Below are 16,326 nucleotides of genomic sequence, written 5' to 3' on the forward strand. Positions count from 1 at the left end.
TGGATAGCATGAGGGTGCAAAGGATGTTCTAAAGCATCTCCACAGCTTTGTTCACCTACAAGTGTAGAAGAAAGGTGGGACGTTCCATCTAATGGTGAGCCTTTTGTCTTTCTGGTTTTCAAATGTTTTCATTGTCATTTTAATTGTATTTTACGATCTTTGTTTATTGGTAACTTACAATGGCGTCTAAAATTCACCAAAGCGTGATAAATTGCCTCAAGAACCACAAGTAAATTAATGATATTACATAACCTGTAAATCTGACCACTAATGCTTGTTGTAAAGTGTTCAACTTACAGTGATCATCTCTCTCTTCCAAATAAGCACTTTGCGACCTGTCATACTAATGTTGTGAGTATTTCAAATGGCGGCATTCGATTTGCCAAATTTTTCTTTCTTAGTGCGTTTCCGTGGACCCATTTTAAATTTGCTACAATGCACCCATGAATTGCACTGGTATAAACGCAGCCACTAGCCGTATGGGCAACAGCTTGTAATACATTTTTAGGTCTCGCCTAGCAAGCGCAGCTGCTTCGCTTGGCGAGACTATTGTGGCTTTTCCTAGCGAAGGGAGACAAACCATGTACGCGCACGGACATCCGATGTGCACGCGCATGGTGTCTCCTCTGCTTCACACGCTCCCACCGGCGCGCCCGCATGGCGTCTCGTCTCTGGCTCCCACAGCGCGCTCAGAAGTGCATCGTATGCTTTCACTTTCCGTCCCCCGTCGGCTCCATAGAGACAGCTTGTATTTTCTCGGGGAAGAACACTCTCCAAACAGCACTAATGGAAGTGAGGCTTGCACACCTCTCTTGGTTTGTAAAATGTAAGGCAGGCATTTACTGAGGCCACATTTCTTTCAAGGGTAATCGTCCACCACTGTTTGAGAGGGACTAAGCGGGCAGCGGATGCCAGCCCTCAATGAAGTAGAAATAACAGACAACATGGAGGAAAAGATTTTTTTTTAAAGATGTTGTACTGTTCATGGCCGGATCAAGTACAGTTTTTGTACCCAAGACCTACACTTTCAATTCGGCTTCCAGATTCTGCGTTTATCGTCAATCCTTTTGAAAGTGGAGCATGGATGTAAAACCACATATCGCCCTCAAAATTTGGTTTTACCGCTGTAAAAGCATTGACTCACACAAAGAATTTTGTGTGAGTAAGTCTACTTCCAGGAGTGAGACGTAATTGGGTCAACATCCACGTGTGCCTACGGTGGTGCGACCGACCCCGTAGGGGACATTGTGTTAAAAAAAAAAAGCACTAGACAATACAAGCAGTTGCAATGCAATAGCTTTCGCATTTATGCGAGTTTGAGTTGACATTGCAAATGACAATGCTTTTAATTTCTTTTTCATTTTTAAAACCTAAATAAAAGGCATTGTCATTTACAATGTCAATAGCTTAAACTTGCGTAAATGCGAGACCTATAGCATTGCAAATGCTTGTTTATAATGCACAAGATAAACCACCACAAGATGCTGTCTTGCATCCGGATGCAAGCTAAGCAGCCATCTTAGATTTTTTTTTTAAGCTTCATGAAAAGTCATTTTAAAAAGGCAACCGTGCATGCGCCTATAAAGCACAAGAAACGTTACAAGATGGCAACCATTTATGTCCACAAATGCATGACGACTATCTCGCAATGGATTCTTTCATACCAGGTGGCGGGATGGCTTTATTGGTTTCACCAGAGCTGGAGGTGCATAGCTAAAAGCACGACAGAAGCAGGGACCGTGGAGGGGTATGGGGGGGGTGGACAGACAGTGATTGAGCTGGTTAACAGGGAAGAGTTAACACAGGGTACCCACTTAAAGTACCAAGTGACCTTCCATGAAATGCCATGGTGTTGAAAGCCTACCCAACCGCTAGCAACTCTTGAAACAGCCATTTGTTGAGGAAGGCTGATAAAACCCCACTCTCTCTGCATTGTATGTGTATGTATCAAATAGTATATTGGCTACACCTATTTGTAGGCGACAAAAGGGAAACAATTACCACTGAAGATCCATGTCATGTGGTTGCCATGCCAAACACTGAGCTGCAGAAGTCAACATCCCATTGAAAAAAAACTTGTGAATTTGAGTAATGCTTTGTTCAGTAAATTTCTTTAATTTAGGCAGATATGTGACCAGATCAAAACTGACCCCCGAGGTTTGTAGCATCCCTTGATAATTAACAATTCAGTTCCCATACTTTTTGTTAAAAAAAAAACACAACCGTCCATGAAGGAGAACGTCAAAGGTGCCTCTGGCTGTGATGTGCGGCAGAGAGAAAGAGAGCGAGAAGTAAAGGGGAAACGGGGCTTCTCACCAGGGTGCCAGAATGGAATGTGTCCAATTGGTTAAACCGCAAATGTAAAGGTTGCTTGGGAGGCAGTACAAGCTTTCTTTGAAGTCACTGGAAGCTTCATTGTGGCAACGTTTTATTATTTTTGATATAGTTCTGGAGGGCGTCCTAATAATGGAAACTTATTCTAAATATTTGCCTTAGGTACAATCTGATTGCTTAGTACTAAACTATATATTGTGAAAGCACTTTTTGTATATTTTCTGGCAGCCGATCTTCTTACTGTGTGCATTCAAATGTTCAAGTAATGACTTCTATAAATACACACGTCACTATTCCCCAATGCCCCAAGCAGGATCCAATTCTGTCTCTTCCCGGACGGACGGACGAAGGAAGGAAGGACAGATGCACACACACGTTAAACTTGCATTTATTTTTCGTTCAAGGTGTATCCATTAATTAAAATAGAGTTGCCAGAAGATGAAAGACCAACAAATCAGTTACAGAATATTTCGTTCTTTGTAGACAAGTCTTTGACGCCCCACTTAGGATCGCAATCCCTATTCTTTTTTTTTTTTTATGCACTTTAGCCGCTGATTAATGGTATGAAATACTAAGACCATCATTTCCATATGATGCTGAACTCCAGATGTGGTCATACTGCTCCAGGAAATTCCATTCCCATGAGGGTCTACTATTACCATGTCCAGTATTCCCTTACCATCTTGAGTTAACGCCTGAGGAGTAACCCTGGATCAGCGTTTGCCTGATTAAACCTGTTGGGTTTGTGATGTTACCACATGGGTTTGTGGTGTTACCACATAACTTGATACCGCTTTAACTGATACCGTCAGGTCCATGTGCCTCGCTCATTTTCCGAAGAGTGTACAGGTTTGGTCTTCAGTGGCAGTGGTCGGAAGGTGCACTACTGTTCTAGACACCTGTTGTAATGATGCAAGCCCAGCCTGGGGGGTTTGCGATGTCTTCCTTAGTTAGCAGTTGTGTGGCACACAGTGGATTAAGAGTAATCTGTGACCTGCAGGTTTGTCCTCGTTAAGGGTGTACGAGGTGCACATCAGTGCCTCGTGCATGCTTCTGTGATGAGGGCTTGCATGGTTCTGCACCCACCGCACATTTCACGCACTGTGTGCGCAGTCACTTTGTGACTAGAGCCAGTCACGCAATGCACTTTTCCAGCATTTATAAAAGCAGGCTGGAGAAACCAAAGTTTGTGAATGTGGCTCGATGTTTGTTGCCCACAGTCTAAGGTAGAATGTGCTACCTTTCTGTTCTGGCCCCACGCGGTCATTGCTCCAAGTATCAGAGCTAGATTTAACATATGCCGGGTTGTTTGAAGGGTTTTCTGTCGTTAATAGAGCGGGCAAACGTACTATTTTTGGACAAAAACTATCTGTCCTACTTTCTAGTGACTTCGAGAGTAAATGTTTGTTTTAATTTCACTTTTGTTAGCAACAATGTGGACTTACTCAATATTGACAGTTGAGAGCTCCCGAAAAGTTCCCACCTACTCACAACCCCACGTTTCCACATCACTAACCCCGCTACCAGGGCCACCCCTGATGGCATCGGCCTAGCACCCTTCCCCTCTCCCTTATAAACCTCTGCCATTGAATCTGTATCGTGGTCTACCTCTCTCCTCCCTTTCTTCTGCATTTCCACTGTAAGGCCCTCATCGCACATACATGTAGAGTTCTTTGCGGCTTTCCACCTCCGCGTGAGCTGTGTGCAACATACGCATGTGTAGCGACGGTGTCAATCTGTACTGAGGTGCAGAACGAGTGTCTGTGTTTCTGCAAAGCTTCCTAGACGTTTCTGGAGAGCAGCGCAGCGCAGATTAATCGGCACACTGCACTGAATGCACAGAACACAGACCTGCCTTTCCTACTATCCGCGGGAGGGAGTTACCTGATTAAGGACATCTCATGGGCGGGAATATAGTTGGCTTTATTAAGGCGCGATTGTGTAGGAAATGACTGCGGAGTGATCCCCACGAAAGAAGAAAATGAGTAGTAAGAATACCAAGTTACAGTAGATTTAAACTTGGAATAAATAAATGCATGTAAATTATACAGCGGTCTGTAAGTTCTCAAGATACTTAAGTAACCTCTACAGTAAAATTTACTACTCAGACAAAAAGTTAATTTGAAGTTGCTATCTTCGTTATAAATCCGAAGATGTATTTAGATTTGTTAGTTGCACCATCAAACCTTATTCTATTATTTCTAAAATTAAAAATTCGCCATAGCCTGCCCAATGTGGTGCTTCCTTTTGATGACCTGCCAGGACAACCTGGCACAGGCTCGGCACTATCATGATTCGGGCGTGTTGTAAAATCATGAACATGTCTGTTAAGTACATGCTATATTTTATTTAGGCTAACATCCACTTTCTTCACTTTGCCAATTAAACCTTGCTTTCTACAAAGATATCATTTTAGTTTTATCTCCCGCAGCTGCAGGCATCACAGCTGTTAATTATCCGCACCTGCAATTATGGGCCACAGCTGAAGGTGAGAACCCACAATCAGGAAGCAGTAGTTAAATCATGTTATTACCCTGACACCAGGGCTGTTGCGTCCTGTGACGAGGAGGGCCTGAAGGGTCTTTGCATGCATATGCTGCCATGTTTTGTTGTTGTGCAGTTGATTGCTGTGTGGCTCCTCTTCCACTGGTGGACACTTTTGTTTTAGGCCCGGGTTTGACAGCACAGTTGTCAAAGCTAACAGTGTTTCTAATGAATTTACTTTGGGCTTTGGGGCCACCTCCTGAAACCATTGACCTCTCTTTCGTCTTTTCAGCCATTGACTTGAAACTTTGTCAATCGGAGGTAGACTCCGCCTTGGTGTGTTTCTTTTTCACCTCATACTTTTGGATAAGGGATGTTTTCTTCCTCCTCCAATATTCACATCCACATCCATACCAGGGCAGCAGTAATAATTTCACACGTTTTTTGGTAGCATTGGTACCCGGGTGTCCTTTGCGTGCTAAACGAATTCATTTCTTCCTAAATTGATAAAGTGGTACAAATAAATCAGGTCTTAACAACATACCATTCTCCATAGTTAATTTTTGTAATTTTTTGTCGAAATTCCTCAATGATGGACATTTACTTGTTAAATACTCCATCACTTTCTGTAACAGGTTTGTCCTCTTTTAATGCCTCCAACCACTCCTTTACTGAAATAGCCCCATCACTAAGTGTTATGGCATCTGTGAAGCCTACAAGACATTTCATGTCTTCCAAACACTCCCTTACCTGATCTATTTTTGGCAATCTGGTCAAACAGTCAGCACGACTATTTAAACCACCAAAAATATGTTTGATCTTGAAGTTAAATTCCTGTAATTTAGCAGTTAATCGGACTAATCCGGAAAATGCTTTTCCACTACCCTTGCCACCTGTCCATCATATAAACAAGTGGTTTATGATCAATTACCAATTCAAAATGTTTTCTGCACAGGTACATCTTTAGCTTTTCCACAGCCCAGTCTCATGCTATTGTTTCTCTTTCAATTGGTTGTAGAAATGCTAAGAGTTCCTTAATCCTCTAGAATTGAACAGTGTATTCTTGCCTCCCTTTTTTGTGTGTTTAAATACCACTTCAATGCCTACCACACTTGCATGTATGGTAATAATGGTTTCCCGATTGGAGTCATATGGATGCAGTGCTGGTGCATCAACAATAGCTATTTTAGTTTCCTGAAAAGCATCATCTTGATCTTTTCCCCACTCAAACCTGTGACCTTTCCTCAACAATTTTCGCATTGGTTCCACCTTATCTGCATATCCGACAGTAAATCTCGAATAATAGTCCCATAAAGTATTTAAGTGCCTCTTTGTCACCTGGTTTCAGTGCTGCACTTATTTCTTTGACCACGCCTTCCTTAGGTTTTATGCCTTCCACAGTTAGCATATGCCCAAGATATTCTATTTGGTCCTGCAAAAAAGTACATTTGTTTTTGGGATAGTCATGCCTCTTTTGTTAAGGATAAATAGCACAGTATTCAAACTTTCCTTGTGCTCTTGTATGGTACTTGAGTGTACCAAGTTATCCTGGAATTTTTCCACCCCTTTTACATCCTTAAAAATGATGTCCATTCATTTCTAAAAAACGTTGGCAGCAGAGACTAGACCAAAAGGTAACCTCGCATACCTGTAGGCTCCAAAAGGAGTGACAAATGTATAATCTTTGGATCCATTCAATAATTTCACTGGGTGATACGCTGACTTGTGACCTATCAATGAATACAATTTCAAACCACACGTGGCAGCAGGCATTTCTTAAATTTTGGGTATTGGATGGCAGTCCACTACTATATTTCCATTCAGAAATCTCAAGTCAGCACACAGCCTAAAATCTCCTGTTTTCTTTTCTGTAACTACGATTGCCGAAACCCATTCAGAAGAGTCAGTGGGTTAAATTACTCCTTCTTTGCATAGTTGATCTAGTAACAACTTTAACTCACTTCGTACAGAAAGAAGCGCACTGGCCTTACTTTGTGTTTGATGGGAATTGCTCTGTCTTTCAATTTGATTCCCTGTTCAAACCCTTTTAAACACATCCAATGTCAACAGCAAAGACAGCCTTGTTTTTGCTCAAAACACAATCTAGGGTTAGTTGTTCAACTACTTCATCTGTGTAAGATACTGGAGTTTCACCCAGAACCATGGGTTCTGGTTATCCTGGTTTTAAAAACTATACCAAGTCTTCCCAACTCCTTCCACCCTACTATGTTCCTGCCTCTTTCAGCAACATACATTTTAGTATTGATAGTCCTATCTTTAAAACTTAAAGCTTCGTCAAAGAATCCTAGCATATCTACATCAAATTCTCTAAATGCCTTTGGATTATTATTAGTATCCTGTAATTTGGCCCATTGCCAACACTTATAATATGTTTGATCGGCTGTAATGGTTATAGGTGACCCTGAGTCTGCCATAACCTGTAATTCAATTTTCCCTATTTTCATAATACCAAGTGATGCTCTAATTTTACCTAAAGGATATTCCACTGTTAATACTATGTTAGAGCATATTTCTTCATCAAACTCATCTGTAGTACTCACGTTCACCTTTTATAAATTGCTGCTGTTCACATTTTTACAAACAGAAGCAAAGTGAGCAAATCTACGACATTTAACTCCTCTTTTGCAAATAGCTGGGCATCCTTGAAAATATGCAATATGACTCTTTGAGCCACACCTGCAACTAACAAACGTTTGTGATGGTTATTCCTGCCACTTTTAAACTGATCACTTGGTCTATTTTCCTATTTCTTCTTGTCCTGTAAAGAAAACACATTAGATGACTGTGTATTTTCAGTGGCAACACTTTGGATGAAATTAAAGACCGCTTATCGCCCTTAGCACTGCTAATCACTTGTTGGATTTCTGCATGCTAGTAGTCTTTCTTGTATTTTCTTAGAATGGCAATGAAAAACAAATTAATCCCTGATATCAATGTCAACCATTTAATTGAACTCCCAACTGGATGCAAGTACTCGGAGTGCTGCGATATGCTCCTCTATATTTTCATGTTCCAATTGTTTACACATGAAAAATCAGTGTCTTCCTACCATTATATTTGGTTCCTCTGTGAATTGTTTCTCCATGCGCTTAAGTGCTTCCTGATGCTAGTCCAAAGGTATGAACTGACCTTGCGCATTCTCATACTCGGGCAAACTATCACAAATTTCTTGACCAGCTTTACTAAGCAACCCAAACAATATGGCTTTTTTCCTTTCTCCATCAAAAGCTTTTCCATCAATAGCCACTAAATAATTGTCAAATGATCTGTGCCAGCTCTTCCAACGCATAGATGGCTTGCCTGCAGGTTGACTTAAAGCATTACTCTGTGCCATGGTGTTTAACTCTGTCATGCTTTTCCTTTTTAAACATATGTATGATATTAATTTTCCAACTACCTTTGTTTTAGAAAAAGTTCCTTCAACTATCTTGACTGTAAATTATGTTTTTTCTTGTTCTCCTCCACTTAGTATTAGTCAAATGCTTGAAATTCATTGTGTTTATAGGATTTGCCAAAGTACCACGTTATATCATCAAGCTGTTCAAATGAATAAAACTCCTCAGAAACCCAGTGTACAGTTTCACACGTACACTGTGCCACTTCTATTTATATTTGTCTCACCGCTGCTATTTTTGTTTGATTAAATGCTCCGCTTTCACCCAACACTGTTCCGATTCTCCTCAAACTGCGGTCCACGTTGAATGCGGCCCAAATCAAGATGGTGGCACGTCACCTTGCGCTAACGTGGCGTGTGATGTACACAAAGGGATGCTCTTGAATTTCCTTTTAAAGCAGTGTCACAACAGTCCAGTTCGAAGACTGCCACGTTGTGAGTTACTACTGACAACAAGGCGGCGCGTGTCTGAATAGTTATTCAAGGAACTGCCACTCTGACCAACAGCAAGTATTCCTCAATGCACTTTACTGTCAAAATACGCCAAATGCCGCAGGCAATTAAATAATACTTGCACTTTAGCGAGGCTTATTCTTAATACAACTTAAAGACCGACTAAGTACATCGGGCTTGTGTCCGATGTACTTTGTCTTTAAGTTGTCGTAGACTGACTTTCCTTTCTTTGCTGCGGGCCTCCTTACATTCAACTTGTCGCCAAATTGTAATGACAGCAGTCAGAATCAATAGATGTTAATAAGTCTTTATTTTCATACAGTATAAATGAGGCCCACATGCAGGTGATGGCAAGGCGATGTGCTCCTTTTGACAGTACAGGCTTATCTAATACTAACATTCTATGACACTACATTTATATCAATTAAACATTCCACACTTTACTTCACAGTACAGGCAGGCTCCTATTGGTTAATAAAGCCAGTACTCACAACCCAGTTAATGTGTACTGTGTGCAAGTGAGTGAAAAATAATATACCTTAAAATACTTAACTTACTATGTACAGCAGTCTGCCGTATAAATAATGTGCCTATCCTTGTCTGTTTTGTTATATTAAGTGGAGGCATTTTTTGTCTTTGTTTCCGTGAGAATGAGTTTATGTGGCTGTGCTCTTTTGTACTTGTATGTTCTGAGTGTTCTTGTAACAGTCTAGAAGTTATATGGAGAAGTAAGAGTAACTGGGGCACTGAGCATCTTACTATCCAGCGCCTGGTGTGACATTGTGTCTACTATTAACTGGAAGAAACAAACTGCCTGGATGCAGCCTGTGTGCCGGTCTGCTCTATTACAAACAGCCTGCATTGAGAGTGTTTAACAGGCGCCTGTTATACTGCAGACAATTCCTGAATTGACCTGGTAATGCTCAATAAAAACTGGACATCAGGGGCAAATCCTGCAGTCTCAAGAGGAGGCCCCATTCCACCCAGTAGAATATTGTCCTCTTCTGACCCGTGCACCAACCGAGCGCTGAAAACTTGGTCGCTGGCTCCCGCATTACCAGAACAGGCCTTTCTTTCCAGCCTTCCCCGATGGAAGTGGTGGATCCTTTAAACACTTCTGTTCTAGTGGGTTATTCCAGAGCATGCAAGCCTGCGATAGAAAGGCTTGACCTAGTAGTGATGTTGGTCGTAGTCCTCTATTGGGCCATTCCTGTTTGGGTGGGTGGGTGGGTGGATGGGTATATCTATCTCTATCTATCTATCTATCTATCTATCTATCTATCTCCGTGTTTCCATAGGAAATCTGAAAATTCTATTTTGAATAACTTTGGCGCCGGTTGACGAATCCTCCTACCCTGAAAGTCTCGGGTCGATTCGTCAAGCGGGGGCCGAGAAAAAAGGGGGGTCCCAAAACGCGTTTTCCCCATGCATTTTCCCATAGGACCTTTAGTCGAAGGTACAGCCCGAACGGCTGAACAGAATTACTTGAAATTTGGCAGAGAGGTAGTCCTCAGGTCAGCGAAGTGCCTTTTGCATGTATGGAGTCAATCTGTTCAGTAGTTCCTGAGAAAATTGCAGTTAAAGCACATACATATCTATAGCCGCGCACCCTAACGTGCGCGAGCGTAATTCTGATTGGTGGTTACATGTCAGTCAACGTTCGTATCGGTCGAAATCAGGAAGTGTCGGCCGCCATTTTGTTTGTTGTGGGTGCGAGAGTGAAAAATAGAGGTGGCGAACGTGAAAAGGGGGCAGGGTAGAGAGTTCCTGACCCCCTAGCCTTTGTCAGGGGGTCCCTAAAGGACCCCGAAGGGTGAAAAAAGATGTGTTTTTTTATGTTCGAGGCATGTGGGCTGCTGAATTCATATCTGTGCATAGATCGCCGCCTAGTGTTGGGTCCGGATGTTTGCACGTTGTTGTCCTGGAAGAGTCTTCGAAGTATCCTTGGATAGGTGACTCCTCCCCTGGACTACAGTGCGCATGGGCATCCTCAGATTGTTTTTTTCCGCCATTGGGTTCGGATGTGCTATCTTAGCTCAAGTTAGGAAAATATTTTGTCGAGGCCAAAAGGCCTTTAGTTTTGCGTCGGTACTGTTTATCGATCGGGTTTCGATACAATCTTGTTAGTTTACTAACTTTCAGCACCGACTTTTTTCGCATTTACCTGTCCATCGACTACTTCGACGATGGAATCGAGGACGCCATTCAAAAGGTGTCCGGTATGCAATGCGAAGTACCCACACATCGACGTCCATCCGGTGTGCAACAAATGCCTTTCGCCGGACCACGACGAATCGACATGCATGGCCTGTGCCCGGTTCCGTTCCAAGAAGACTCTACGGAATCGACGAGCGGCGAGACTCGAAGCGCAGCACGCGGCACCGGCCCCAACAGACATCTTCGCCGAGGCCGAAGACGTCGAGGAATTAGAAGTCTTGCCCTCCAGTCCCGTTTCCGAACACGAATCCGGATCGGACGAGGTAGACGAGTCACTCTTCCACAGAGGTGAAGACGACACCGAGGTAGGAGACGACGAGGAGGCCTTAGGGGCCGAAGAGAGTAGCTCCAATGATGAACAAGGCCTACCTGTTCAAACCGAAGAAACACCAGTGCCACGGCCTATGGCTCCGGTCGAGGGATCGCCTTCGGGCCTTACCCGAGACCCATCCCGCAGTTCTTCGGCCCCGCCCTCGGGCCCGGCCTCGGACGTTCAGCGGCAGCCATTACTGCATAAACCAGCTGGTTTCCCTACCGCAAAACCGAAACCGAAAGCTGCTCCGGTTCCTCCGAAACCGAAACTGAAAGTGGCGCTGGTCGGGTCGAGGCCTTCCACGCCTTCGACGCCAGCGCAACGCGTCGGCACCGACCGCACCAAGAGAGACTTCGGTGCCGAACTTGAAGCGGGCGACGTCGGAGTCGACAAACGGAAAAAGGCCATCGGCACCGACAAACCTGCTCGGCTACCGGCACCAACGACACCGAGGGCCGTACCGCCTGCTGCGTCTCGCATCGCTCCCTCGACGACACCTAAGCCTCACGTATCGAAGACTTCGACGGTGATCTCCGCACCTCGACTCGATGAACCGCCGGCGCCGAAAAAATCCACGGCCGCCTCTACGAACCTGGCCGGTGCCAATGCCTCAAAGATGCCCCAAGTACGACCTGGTGCGACGCAAGGCAGCAAACCCACGGCTGTCCTCCAGGACACGTCGGGTTCCGGTTCGATCGGAGCTCCAGCAGCCTCCTCGGTGCCGGCCAACATTACCTTCGGCTTGCCTCCGTCGACAATCCCAAAAATGTTCCAACTCAGGACACGGGTCACCCAAACTATGGTCACACCTGCTGAGACGTCTCCGGCACGTGTCATCGACGCCGACACTGGCAGGATGATTCTCCACGACCGAAGGATAACTTCGGAGCCGCCATTGGACCCTTTCAGGATCCCACTAAAAAGGAAGTTGCCTGTAGAATCAGAACCTCTCCTTTATGAACCTTTCCATTCATCCTACCAGGATCCACACCGGTTCTCCCCCACACGCTCCGACACGGATGCATTGGAGGACTACATGGATGACCAAGTCCCCTACCATGTAGACACAGACCCTGATGACCAGCAGGACCCTGATCAAACTTGGGGCGACCCTGCAGACCCCAGTGCACCTCTCGATACACAGGACCCACAACTCTATGGGGCAAAAACATCTCCTACGGAGGATACTGCGGCGTTCAACGCTCTTATTGAACGTGCTGCAAATAACCATGGGGTACAGCTTCACTCTGATACCATCGAAGATGACTTTCTAATGGACACCCTTGCATCCTCAGAAAGACATGTAAAGACTCTGCCAATGTTGAAGGGGGGTCCTCAAACCAGCCAAGGACATTTTCAAGGAACCCACCAGGGCACGAGTGATAAACCCCAGGATTGATAAGAAATACAGATCAGCACCTGGGGATCCTACTTACATCAGAGGCCAATTACCACTCGACTCCATCGTCGTAGCGAATGCACGCAAGAGGGCACACTCGCAAACGACAGGTGACGCTCCTCCCCCGGACAAAGAGTCCAAGGTGTTAGAGACCTCTGGCAAGCGAGTTGCCGCCCAAGCTGCCAACATATGGCGCATAGCCAACACTCAAGCGCTCCTTGCTCGCTATGATAGAGCGCACTATGACACACTGGAGCAAATATTCCAACATCTCCCTGACCAGTTCAAGGAAGGCGCAGAAATGCTCATCAGAGAAGGACAGCTACTCACGAATGCTTCCATCAAATGTGCACTAGATGCTGCAGACACGGCTGCCAGAGCCATAAACACAACCGTCATGCTGCGACGACATGCCTGGCTGCGGATCTCAGGATTCAAGCCTGAGGTACAAAACAATATACTTAACCAGCCCGTCAACCCCGACTATTTATTCGGGCCAGAGGTTGACACCACCCTCGAAAAGATAAAAAAAGGACACGGACACTGCAAAGTCCATGGGCGCCCTACAAACTCAGTCCTTTCGGAGCGGCTCCTTTCGTCGCCCCGGAAACAAGGGAGCAGGTAGAGGACAGGGGTCACAACAAACATATAACAAAGGCAATACACAGACCACCTACGATAAAAACACCCGAGGTGGATATCGTGGCTCCAGTACAAAGGGCAGAGGACGTGGCTACGGCAACACCAGGTCCTCCCCCAAGAACAAGCAGTGACGCCCTCTCCCTTCCTCCCGACCACATAACACCTGTCGGGGGAAGGCTACAAAGGTTCCTGTCCACGTGGAACTCCATCACCACGGACAGGTGGGTCAAAGATATTGTAAAATACGGTTACTGTCTGGAGTTAACCTCCACTCCACCCACAATACCACCAAGAAGCCGTCCTATGTCCTCAGAGCACTTAACGCTCTTACAGCAAGAGGTGCAAAGTATGCTTCTAAAAGGCGCTATAGAGGTCGTACCCATCCACGAGCAGGGTACGGGAGTGTACTCCCTCTACTTCTTAATTCCAAAAAAGGACAGGTCGCTCAGACCTATATTAGACCTGAGACCCCTGAACCAGTACATTCTTTCAGAGCACTTCCACATGCTCACTCTACAGCAAGTCCTTCCGCTTCTCAAGCAGGGAGACTTCCTAGCCACACTGGACCTCAAGGATGCGTACTTTCACATACCCATCCACCCCTCACACAAAAAATACCTCAGGTTCACTGTTCAAGGGCAGCACTATCAGTTCAAAGTCCTTCCCTTCGGCGTAACAACAGCGCCCAGGGTTTTCACGAAGTGCCTAGCTACGGTGGCAGCACATCTACGGAGGCAGCATATACACGTCTACCCCTACCTAGACGACTGGCTCGTTCAAGCGAAGTCAGCCCAGCAATGTGCAAGCCACATGTCCCGCACCATTCACCTTCTTCACAGTCTGGGATTCTCACTAAATTACCCAAAGTCCCATCTCCAGCCCGCACACGTACAACAGTACCTAGGTGCGACTATAGACACTCTGGCGGCCACAGCTCAGCCAAATTTAGTGAGGATCAACAGCATACAACTGCTGATCTCCAAGTTCAAACCCAATCACTCACTTCCAGCGCGAACTGTTTATGCAGTTGATAGGCATGATGGCCTCCTGCATCTTCATAGTCCCGCACGCGAGATTACATATGCGCCCACTTCAGGAGTGCCTAGCACGTCAGTGGAATCAGGCTCAAGGACACTTGAAGGACCTAGTGTTGGTGAGTGGTCGGGCATACAACTCTCTGCATTGGTGGAATCCACAAAACCTTTGCAAGGGCCGACCATTCCAAGAGCCTGTCCCACAGATAGTACTGACAGCGGACGCGTCTCTCCAGGGATGGGGAGCTCATGTACTCCACTACACAGTGCAGGGACTATGGACAACACAACAAAAGAAGTTGCACATCAACCTTCTGGAACTGATGGCAATCTTCCTAGCCATGAAGGCATTCAAAGTACATCTATGCAACAAGGTCGTGTTGATCCGGACGGACAACATGACCGCAATGTACTACATACAGAAACAGGGAGGAACACACTCTCCACAGTTGTCTCATCTGGCTCAGAGCATGTGGAAGTGGGCCATTCAAAGGAACATGTTCCTCATGGCGGAACACCTCCCTGGCAAGGACAACCAGATGGCGGATCTGCTCAGCAGACACAGCCACCAGATGCACGAGTGGGAGTTACACCCATCAGTACTCCAACCGTACTTCCAGCAGTGGGGTCATCCGGAGATAGACCTATTCGTGACAAGCGAAAACGCAAAATGCCAAAGCTTTGCCGCCAGATTCCCACATCCGTAGTCGCAGGGCAATGCGATATGGATGAACTGGTCCGGCAGATTTGCGTACGCTTTTCCCCCAGCGCCATTGATACCGCTGGTGGCTCGCTAACTCCGACAACACTCCCTGACACTCGTCCTGGTTGCTCCCACGTGGGCACGCCAGCCGTGGTACACCACCTTCCTCGAACTTTCCGTGGCGCCGCATCAAAGGCTGCGGCTCAAACCCGCGCATTTGACGCAGAACCATGGAGAGGTTCAGCACCCAGACCCGCAACAGCTGAACCTGGCGATCTGGCTCCTGAAGTCCTAGAGTTTGGCTATCTCAACCTGCCACCTGACTGTATGGACATCATCAAGGAGGCCAGGAGACCCACTACCAGAGCTTGCTATGCAGCCAAATGGAAAAGGTTCGTCATTTATTGCGGTAATAATGACATCAACCCGCTGGACGCATCCATCCAAAACATCATCTGTTACCTCTTACACCTATATCGATGCAATCTGGCGTACACCTCTATACGTGTCCATTTGACCGCAATCTCAGCCTATCTGCAAACCAGGCAGCACCTCTCTCTATTCAGAGTGCCTGCCATCAAAGCATTCTTGGAAGGACTCAAACGAGTCATTCCACCAAGCCACCCACCGGCTCCAATGTGGAACCTCAACTTGGTCCTCACACGCCTGATGGGTCCACCCTTTGAACCTCTACACTCATGCGAGATTCAATTCCTTACCTGGAAAGTGGCCTTCCTTGTAGCGATCACTTCCCTAAGAAGAGTTAGTGAACTCCAGGCACTAACCGTTCAAGAGCCATTTATACAGGTTCACGCCAACAGGGTTGTACTACGTACCAGCCCCAAATTCATGCCCAAAGTTATATCGCAGTTCCACATGAATCAGACTATTGAACTGCCAGTTTTCTTCCAAAACCCACAAACTGTTGCAGAAAGGGCACTACATACACTAGATTTACGGAGGGCCCTCATGTACTACATCGATAGGACTAAACCCTTCAGGAAGACAAAACAACTGTTCGTTGCCTTTGCCCCACACCACAAAGGTAACGCCATCTCCAAAGCAGGGATAGCCAGATGGATAGTTAAGTGTATTCAAATCTGTTATCAAAAAGCAAAACGCACATTAACTATTCCACCACGAGCCCACTCAACACGTAAGTTTGGGGCTTCCATGGCCTTCCTAGGAAATATTCCCCTGCATGATATATGCAGAGCAGCCACATGGTCCACTACACACACATTTACAAAACACTATTGCGTAGATGTGCAGTCAAAACAGCAGGCAGCTGTAGGACAGGCTGTTCTCAAAACACTTTTTCAGACCGCTGCA

The 16,326-nt window shown here is 45.7% G+C and overlaps 1 protein-coding gene across 1 annotated transcript in view; it reads left to right on the forward strand.

Annotated features, from left to right (window-relative positions):
* Positions 1-16,326, forward strand: part of C2CD2 (C2 calcium dependent domain containing 2) — a 426,997-nt gene that overhangs the window by 186,994 nt on the left and 223,677 nt on the right. The window lies entirely within an intron of this gene.

This window comes from Triturus cristatus, chromosome 8, assembly GCF_964204655.1.
Source record: "Triturus cristatus chromosome 8, aTriCri1.1, whole genome shotgun sequence".
Lineage (NCBI taxonomy): Eukaryota > Metazoa > Chordata > Amphibia > Caudata > Salamandridae > Triturus > Triturus cristatus.